The sequence below is a fragment of the Megalobrama amblycephala genome, linkage group LG1 (assembly GCF_018812025.1).
Source record: "Megalobrama amblycephala isolate DHTTF-2021 linkage group LG1, ASM1881202v1, whole genome shotgun sequence".
NCBI classification, from domain to species: Eukaryota; Metazoa; Chordata; class Actinopteri; order Cypriniformes; family Xenocyprididae; genus Megalobrama; species Megalobrama amblycephala.
In genome coordinates this window covers 30,042,238-30,052,953 of record NC_063044.1, presented here as the reverse complement: position 1 = coordinate 30,052,953, position 10,716 = coordinate 30,042,238, and the positions used below count along the sequence as shown (strand labels likewise).

Sequence of the window (10,716 nt, the reverse complement as noted above, 5' to 3'; positions counted from 1 at the left end):
AAGTGATATAGCAAATCATCTTAATGATTATTTCATAAATAAAATAAATCAACTTAAAAATACTACACAGCCATACAAGACAGATTTATCAAACATATTAATAAATAAAATGATGGAAGGTAAAACATGTAGTTTTAAATTTAAGAGTGTCAGTGGTTCTAAAGTGGAATTGCTTCTGATGAATTGTAAAAACAAACCACCTGGCGTTGATTTCTTTGATCATAAGTTGCTGAAGCCAATAGTCTCAATCATTGCTCCCATTATTGCTCATATAATTAATTTGTGTTTTACGAATAATATATGTCTACATGCATGGAAAATATGTAAAGTTGTGCCAATACCGAAAAATAAGAAAATGCCTTTCTCTGGGCCAAACAGTAGACCAATAAGTTTATTACCAATTCTCGGTAAAATAATGGAAAGAATTGTTTATGAACAGATTCAGTCTTATTTTACGAATAATGACTTAATTACAACTTTTCAGCATGCATATAGAGGAAAACACTCAACAGCCACTGCTTTGACTCAGATGGTTGATGACTGGTATAAGGATATGGATGAGAAGAAAATAATAGGTGTTGTAATGCTTGATTTCACTGCAGCATTTGATATAATTGACCACGACTTACTGTTAAAGAAACTGGAATACTATGGTTTTTCACGAACTGCATTATTATGGATGGAAAGTTATTTGTCAGACAGAAGACAATTGGTTTACTTTAATGGAAGTTTTTCAAAGGTAAGGGTCGTGGAACAGGGCGTGCCTCAGGGAAGTTGCCTTGGGCCGCTCCTCTACACAATCTTTACCAATGATCTTCCAACTGTTTTAGATAAAGCAAGCATCTCAATGTTTGCTGATGATTCAACTGTATATTTAGCAGGAACTGATATTGGTGATTTAAATACAAAACTACAAAGAGAACTACAGTTAGTGGTGAACTGGATAAGGAATAACAAATTGATTCTCAATGTATCTAAAACTACCAGTTTTGTGGTTGGAACTCCTTTTTCTTTATTTTCCAAACCGAAGCTTGAACTTAGTATAGAGCAAAATTCAGTTGAGCAAAAAGAAGAGGCCAAACTATTGGGAGTGATGATTGATAGTAGATTGTGTTGGGATAAACATGTTCAGAAATTGTTAACTAAAATGGGCAATACTTTGGCTGTTATTAAAAGATGTGCAAAATATTTTACACCACAGATTGTTAAACAAGTACTTTATGCATTGTTTTTTTCACACCTTGATTACTGCTCTGTGGTTTGGTCCAATACTTCATCAACTAATATAAAAAAACTACAAGTTATTCAGAATAAAGCTGCACGTCTGGCTCTCTCATGTGGGTTTAGATCAAATGTTGACAAAATGCATGAAAGCCTCTCATGGTTTAAAGTAAAAAATAGATTGATGTATTCACTAATGGTATTTTTATATAATGTTATAACAAACAAAACACCTTTTATTCTATATGAAAAACTGTCCTTTAGTACAGATATACATCATTATCTAACGAGGCAGGCAGTAGGATGTAGTTTTATTTTACCTATAGTAAAAACCAAATCTATTCAACGTTCAGTAAGGTATAGAGCAATGTGTGAATGGAACTCTCTTCCAAATACTATTAAACAACAAAACACTCTGTATGGTTTCAAAAAATCACTTAAGAAATATTATTTTCAAAGAAACATATACAGTTAATATATACTTAATTTAAAGAGATATTGTTATAGGGTTCTTAGTTACATTATTTTTGATATAGATCTATTCGGAGCGATGTGTTTTTTTTTTTACTTTTTATTGTATAATATGTTGTTCCAATGTAATGTAATGTCTTGTACGTATGGTGTGTATGGTGTATATCATAAGTTGTATTGTCACATGGTAGATTATAGGACCCCAGGAAGAATAGCTTTTAGCTTATGCTGAAGCTAATGGGGATCCAAATAAAACAAACAAACAAACAAACAAACAAGCATGAATACATACATACATACATACATACATACAAGGAAATGTAAAAAAAAAAAATAAATAAATAAATAAATACAAGGTAATGTAAAAAATAAAATAAAATAAATAAATAAATAAACAAGTATTCATACATTTATTTCCTTATTTATGTATAATTGTATTTATTTCCACATTTATTTATGTATTTATGTCTACATTTATTTATTTCTACATTAATTTATGTATTTATTTCCACATTTATTTATTTCTACACTCATTTATTTCCACATTTATATATTTCTACATTTATTTATTTCTACATTTCTTTGTCTGTATGCTAATGAGGAGGGCATGTTTTACCTCAGACATCAACAATCAAGCTTAGAGTGGCAGCCCTCAGATTTTTGAGCCAACTGGATTTTTAAGGTAACTTCTAAAAACAATGTTGACAGCAACAGACACAAACTTTTCTATTTAGAGGTGGTATGTCCCCCTATAAACTGATTTCCAGGGGTATTTTATTCAAACCTTATTAAATATACATAATCATATAATCAAGTTCTTAATTTTAATCAATCAATTTAGTTATTATAATAATAAGGCACTATGGCTGTTACCACTAATATTATTTTCTTTTTTAATTAAATATTTGAGTATTTCCCATTTCAAGTCAAGTCAAGTCAAGTCACCTTTATTTATATAGCGCTTTTTACAATGCAGATTGTGTCAAAGCAGCTTTACATTGATAACTGGTACATAATTTGGCTGCACAGCAGCTCTTAAATAATAGTGTCAATGCAGGCAGATCAGAAGCACTGTTGAATAAATGTTAAGAATACTATTGAATATCAAATGTCAAGTGTCCCCAACTAAGCAAGCCAAAGGCGACAGCGGCAAGGAACCCAAACTCCATCAGGTGACATCAGGTGGCAAACAAGTGGCAAATAGGTGTTAAAATGGAGAAAAAAAAAAACCTTGGGAGAAACCAGGCTTAGTCGGGGGGCCAGTTCTCCTCTGGCGAACAGTGCTTTGTTACAATCAGGTTGCTATCATAAGTCTGATAGGATCGCAACAATCAAAGTATTTATTTCAGTTCCATCCAGTTGAGGATCGTATTTATCACGCCGGTATGGACGGTCTGTTGAGGAACTGTGCTACTGGCTGTCGTGTCGATGAGGCCTTCACAATGGATGATCCAGTTGACTCGATCTCTGCTGATACTTCAGGGCTGCGTTGTGGTCCTGTCCAGTTGAGGATCGTATTCATCACGCCGGTATGGACGATCTGTTGAGGAACTGTGGCACTAGCTGTCGTGTTGATGATGTCTTCACAATGGATGATCTAGTTGACTCGATTTCTGCTGATACTTCAGGGCTGCGTTGTGGTCGTGTCAAGGCGCAGGTCCTTGGTCTCAGCTGGATACGTCCCAGATCCGGTTGACTACGGTAAACCTCGGGATAAACAGAAAGACTAATATTAGCGTAGATGCCATTCTTTTTCTGATGTAACGAGTACATCTGGTGTTATAGGAAGTGTTCCCGGTTCCGGCTGACCTAATTTATGCAGCCTAATAATCCTTTAACGGATTAGAAAATATAAATTGATAATGTGTTATGTGTATGCCAGGTTAAAGAGATGTGTTTTTAGTCTAGATTTAAACTGACAGAGTGTGTCTGCTTCCCGAACAATGCTAGGAAGATTGTTCCAGAGTTTAGGTGCCAAATAGGAGAAGGATATAAAGCCTGCAGTTGATTTTGATATTCTAGGTATTATCAGCTGGCCTGAATTCTGAGATCGCAATAAATGTGAAGGACTATAATGTATTAAGAGCTCACTTAGGTACTGGGGAGCTAAACCATTTAGTGCTTTGTAAGTAATTAGCAAGATTTTAAAATCTATACGATGTTTAACAGGAAGCCAATGCAGTGATGACAGAACTGGGCTAATATGGTCATACTTCCTAGTTCTAGTAAGAACTCTAGCTGCTGCATTTTGTACGAGCTGTAGTTTATTTATCAAGCGAGCAGAACAACCACCCAGTAGAGCGTTACAGTAGTCTAGCCTTGAGGTCATAAACGCATGAACTAACTGTTCTGCATTTTTCTTTGAGAGCATATGCCGTAGTTTAGATATATTTTTCAGATGGAAGAATGCAGTTTTACAGATGCTAGTAACATGGCCTTCAAATGAAAGATTGGTATCAAAGAGCACACCCAGGTTCCTAGCTGACGACGAAGACTTAACAGAGCAGCCATCAAGTGTTAGACAGTATTCTAGATTATTGCGTGAAGAAGTTTTCGGTCCAAAAATTAGAATCTCTGTTTTTCCTGAATTTAGTAGTAGGAAATTACTGGTCATCCAGTTTTTTATATCAGCTATACATTCTGTTAATTTAGCGAATTGGTGATTTTCGTCAGGGCGCGAAGAAATATAGAGCTGAGTATCATCAGCGTAACAATGAAAACTAATGCCATGCTTCCTAATGATATCTCCCAAGGGTAGCATGTACAGAGTAAAAAGCAACGGTCCTAGTACTGAGCCTTGCGGTACTCCATATTTAACTTGTGATTGATATGACATCTCATCGTTTACTACTACAAACTGATAATGGTCAGATAAGTATGATTTGAACCATGCCAATGCAATTCCACTAATGCCAACATAATTTTCGAGTCTGTTTAGAAGAATATTGTGATCAATAGTGTCAAATGCAGCACTAAGATCCAGTAACACTAATAGAGAGATACAACCATGATCTGATGATAAGAGCAAATCATTAGCAAATCATTAGTAACTCTAATGAGAGCACTCTCAGTACTATGGTATGGTCTAAATCCTGACTGGAAATCTTCACAGATACTATTTCTTTCTAAAAAGGAACATAGTTGTGATGAAACTGCCTTTTCTAGTATTTTTGACAGAAAAGTGAGATTTGAGATCGGCCTGTAATTGACTAATTCTCTAGGATCAAGTTGTGTTTTTTTAATAAGAGGTTTAATAACAGCCAGCTTAAAGGTTTTTGGTACGTATCCTAGTGATAAAGATGAATTAACAATATTAAGAAGAGGATCTATGACCTCTGGAAGCATCTCTTTCAATAGCTTAGTCAGTATAGGGTCTAACATACATGTGGATGATTTTGATGATTTAACAAAAAATCTAAAGCAGTAAATGAATTGAATTTTTCTTTAGGGACACTACAATGCACTGTCTGACACAAGACTGTAGTAGACGGTTGCATGGTTATAATTTTTTCTCTAATATTATCAATCTTGCACGTAAAGAAGTTCATAAAGTCATTACTGCTGTGCTTTTTGGAAACATCAGAAGTTGAAGCTTTATTTCTTGTTAATTTAGCCACTGTATCAAATAAATACCTAGGGTTGTGTTTATTTTCTTCTAAAAGTTTTGAAAAATAGGCAGATCTAGCAGTTTTTAAGGCCTTTCTGTACTCAGTCATTTTCTCTCTCCACGAAATGCGAAATACTTCTAGTTTTGTTTTCTTCCAGCTGCGCTCCATTTTTCTAACTGCTGTTTTTAGGGCCCGAGTGTGCTCATTGTACCATGGTGTTGGATTCATTTCCTTAATCTTTTTTAAACGCAAAGGAGCAACTGAGTCTAATGTGCTGGAAAAGAGAGAGTCAATAGTTTCTGTTGCAACATCGAGGTCTTCTAAGCTGTTTGGTATGCTAAGGCGATGAAACTGATCAGGAAGATTATTTATAAAGCAATCTTTAGTGGTAGAAGTGATGGTTCTACCATATTTATGGCAGGGAGGCAGTTTAGCCGCTTTCACTAAATGTATTATACACGAGACTAGATAATGATCTGAGATGTCGTCACTCTGCTGCAGAATTTCAACGGCATCAATATCGATTCCATGTGACAATATTAGATCTAAAGTATGATTACGACAATGAGTGGGTCCCGACACGTGTTGTCTAACACCAATAGAGTTTAGAATGTCTGTAAATGCCAATCCCAATGAGTCTTTTTTATTGTCTACATGGATATTAAAATCACCAACAACAAGGACTTTATCTGCAGCTAGTACTAATTCTGATAGAAAATCGGCAATCTCTTTGATAAAGTCTGTATTGTGCCCTGGTGGCCTGTATACAGTAGCCACAAAAGTACACAAATGTGAACTTACATAATGTTACGTAAAGCACCATCACTTCGAAGGAATTATATTTGAAAGACTTCTGGCTGATACTGTAAATATTACTCAACAACACCTCCCCCTTTTCCTTTCTGTCGAGGATTGTGTCGATAATCATAACCTTGAGGACTAGACTCATTTAAAGTAGTGTAATCGTCTGGTTTTAGCCAGGTTTCTGTCAAACACAGCACATCTAGATTATTGTCTTTGATAATATCATTTACAATAAGTGCTTTTGAAGAAAGTGATCTAATATTTAACAACCCAAGCTTTATCATTTGTTTATCATTATTATCTCTATTTTTTATTTGTTGAACATCAATTAAATTTTTACCATTAAATGGGTTTGGAAGTTTTTTGTTTTTATTAATTCGGGGTACAGACACAGTCTCTATTTGATAATATCTAGGTGCAAGAGTTTCTATGTGTTGGGAATTATCTGACTTCTGTGACGTGAGGCAGCTAGCAGATGGTCAGTTTAGCCAGTCTGTGTGCTTCCTGTCCTGGGCCCCAGTTTGTCATGTTTTAATTCTGAGACTATGTGCCATATTACTAGAGAGAAGAGCAGCACCATCCCGGGACGGATGAATACCATCTCTTTTCAACAGGTCAGGTCTGCCCCAAAAGCTTTCCAATTGTCTATGAAACCTATATTATTCTGCGGACACCACTTAGACAGCCAGCCATTGAGTGATGATAATCTGCTAACTATCTCATCACTCCTACGAACAGGAAGGGGACCAGAGCAAATTACTTCTCCTGACATTGTATTTGCGAGTTCACACACCTCTTTAATGTTAAATTTAGTGATCTCCGACTGGCGAAGTCGAACATCATTTGTGCCGACGTGAATAATAATTTTAGAATATTTACGATTAGCATTAGCCAGCACTTTTAAATTTGCTTTGATGTCAGCTGCTCTGGCTCCCGGCAAACATGTGACTATGGTGGCTGGTGTCTCTATTTTCATGTTCCGTGTAATAGAATCGCCAATAACTAGGGCACTTTCAACAGGATTCTCAGTGGGTGCGTCACTGAGTGGGGAGAACCTGTTTGATGTTCTTATTGGAATGGAAGAGTAGTGTTTTCCGCGGCTAGGCCGCCTCACCGTTACTCAAGTGCCCTGCTGCGCGGGCTCTACAGCCGGAACCGAACAATGTACAGAGTTCACTAAGCTAGTCGCATCCAAAACAGTATCTGAAGCCCCTGCTTTCTTACTATCCTCAATTAAAGTTTGGATGCGTGTCTCTAATTCTGAGATTCTCTCTGTCAGCCTGACTATTTCCCTACATTTATGACATGTAAATCCCTCGTCGCTGACAGAGAGAGCTACACTGAACATGTGACAAACTGAACACGAGATAACAGTGGGAAAGGATGACATGACTCACCGTGTTTGTAGACTGATCCGAGTTACCACTGTAGACTGATCCGAGTTACCACAGCTGTTTGATGAACGCGTTGAAAAGGAGAGCGCGAGACTCATAATAAGTTAACAAGCGAGATGCAAACGCGTTGTAACAGCGATTTAGATTCAAAGATTACAGGCTAGCGACGTCAGATTAATGTGGTAGGCAATAATAATAATATAAGCAACAATGAATAAAAGTAAGAGATTCAATTAAAGTAAGAGAAAACAAAGCTATACGGAGATGCAAACACCAGCAGCGAGGCAGAGGCAGCGAGGCAGACAGGAGCAATCGAGCCAATTGAAGAGCCAATCGAGCCAATTGACAACTCTGTGACTGTTCTTCAGTGAATCCATTTCACCAGTTATTAAATACATTTGTATTCTGTTATATGTTTCATGCAGAAAAAGCAAACAAAAACCAAAAGGGCATATTTCACACACCACACTTTGTTTTAAGGTGACATAGTTATGTAGTTAATGTAGTAATAACAGTAAATTACAATTACAAGTAACTTACACTAAAAAATCAGTACTTATCAGTACTAATCAGTACTTATTTATATAATACACTGTAACAATGCCATCTTAAAATAAAGTGTAACAAGTGCATCTAACTACTGATAAACCTCACACTGTAATCCTTCTGCAACATGTATAGTGAGTTTTGTGTTCATTGTGTTCAGTTCCTGTTTGCCAGTGTTTTCTTTGCTAGTTTGTCTCTCTGGTCGCTGATTGAGTTATGCAGGTGTTCCTTGTCATGTTAATTATCTTTGTGTATGTTAGCCCTCAGTTAATTCAGTTCTTTGTTCTGTGTCATCAGTATTATGCGTGGTTGTGTTTGTTTATTCTTGTGAGTTCTCCTGTGACTGATAAAGAGTGTTATTAAAGTCTGTTGATATAGTATTCTTGTCATGCGCTGCTTAAGCTGGGTGCACACTGTGCGATTTATATTAGTCCTTTATGCTTGTTGCTAGTCAGACTGTACGAACATGATCCTCATCACACTGTGGGTGTTACAATCACAGAAGGGCAGAGACACTGAACGTATATAAGAAAGTTGTTTATTTTCACAACCAGATGAACAACACTTAAGCAGTTGAGAGAATGGCAAATCTTCAGATGAATGCTAATGAATGGAATGGTAATACTGTCCTTTGAAATGAAGGTGACGGAGGATGGCAGAATGTGGGTTTCCAGACAAAACGAAGACGTAGGACTTCACACAGGACGAAGGAGCACACAGGAGAAGACTAGGAGACAGACGGGAGAACGGAAAGCATTGGAACAACGAAGGTCGGCTGTCATCCTGCATCTGCGCAGTGCCTGCTGGAGTTGGTGATGAGTCCCAGACCCTCTCGCTCTCTCGGAACCAGTAGTCGACAGCAGGGATGTCCGATGGTTCCCCAGACCAGGGGAACAGTGGGGGTTGGTATCCGAGTACGCACTGGAAGGGTGTGAGACCAGTGATGGACTGCCGCAGGGAATTCTGTGCGTACTCTGCCCAACCCAAGAACTGGTTCCAAGAGTCCTGGTGGCCGTGACAGAAGGTACGGAGGAAGTGACCAATCTCCTGGATCTTCTGCTCCGTCTGCCCGTTCGTCTGCCCGTTCGTCTGAGGGTGGTATCTAGACGAGAGGTTTACGGTCACACCTAGGAGAGAGAAGAAGGCTTTCCATACTCTGGAGATGAATTGGGGCCCTCTATCTGACACGATGTCCTCCGGGATTCCGTAGTACCTGAAGATATGGTTGAACATGAGCTCAGCGGTCTCCATGGCAGTGGGTAGTCCCTTTAAATGAATCAGACGTACAGATTTAGAGAATCTGTCTACAACCACAAACACACAGGTAAAGTCATTGGAAACAGGTAAGTCAGTGATAAAATCCACTCCTAGGTCTGACCAGGGTCTGGAATATGCAGAGGATGGAGTTTTCCGGAGGGAAGATGACGAGGGCTTTTAGAGAAGGCGCATTCCTTGCATCCCTGCACGTACCTTCTGATGTCAGATGCCATATTCGGCCACCAGAAGCGCACCTTTAGCAGCGAGAGGGTTTCATTGACCCCAGGGTGGCCAGTGCCCAGTGACGTGTGGGTGGAGTGGATGAGAGGAGTGCGCCGTGTCCGGGTGATGTACAGCAAACCTGGTGGACAACCCGGCGGAGTGTTGGCGGAGGCATTGGAGGAGGGTAAGGTCTCTTTGGTCCAGGTTATGGGACTTACTATGAATTTTACAGGTAGGATGGGTTCAAGTTCTTCAGAGTTCTCTTCAGGACTGTACAGACGGGACAGAGCATCAGCTTTGACGTTCTTTGGACCAGGACGATAGGAGATAGTGAAGTTGAATCTAGTGAAGAAAAGCGCCCATCGCGCTTGTCTTGGGTTGAGTCTTTTTGCATCACGGAGATATTCTAGGTTCTTATGATCAGTCAATACGAGGAATGGATATTGAGCACCCTCCAGCCAATGCCTCCACTCTTCCAGGGCCAACTTGATGGCGAGAAGTTCCCTGTTGCCGATGTCATAGTTGACTTCCGCCGGGTTGAGTTTGTGGGAGAAGAAGGCACATGGATGGAGTCTACTTGGGTGCCCCTGCTGCTGAGACAAAACTGCTCCAACTCCGGTCGTAGAGGCGTCCACTTCTACAACGAAAGGTTTGTCTGGATTGGGGTGAACGAGGAGAGGAGCAGTGGTGAAGGCTTTCTTCAAGGTTTCAAAGGCGTTGGTGGCAGCTGGGTTCCAGGACAGAGACTTGGGTCTATTGCGGAGAAAGTTGGTGAGTGGACTGGAGATGATGCTGTAGTTTTGGATAAAACAACGATAGAAATTGGTGAATCCTAGAAAGCGTTGAAGTTCCTTAACTGTGGATGGCGCTGGCCAGTTCTTGATTGCTTCCACCTTCCCCTCGTCCATCCGGATGCCACTGCTGTCGATGTTATAGCCAAGGAACAGCACTGAGGGTCGGTGGAAGGAGCATTTCTCTGCCTTGAGGAACAGGTGGAACTCCCTCAGGCGTTGCAGGACCTCCGCAATGTGCTGGCAATGTTCGGCCATGCTCCAGGAGTAAATGAGGATGTTGTCGATGTATACCAGAACTGACTTGTGCAGGAACTCCGGAAGCACCTCATGGATAAAATCCTGGAATACGGAAAATGTCTGGAGCGTGGAGAAGATGGTTGAGGTAGGGTCGAGAAGCAT

The 10,716-nt window shown here is 39.2% G+C and overlaps 1 pseudogene; it reads right to left on the bottom strand.

The window, feature by feature from the left end:
• Window positions 1-3,583: 3,583 nt before the first annotated feature.
• Window positions 3,584-10,716, bottom strand: LOC125264439 (annotated as a pseudogene).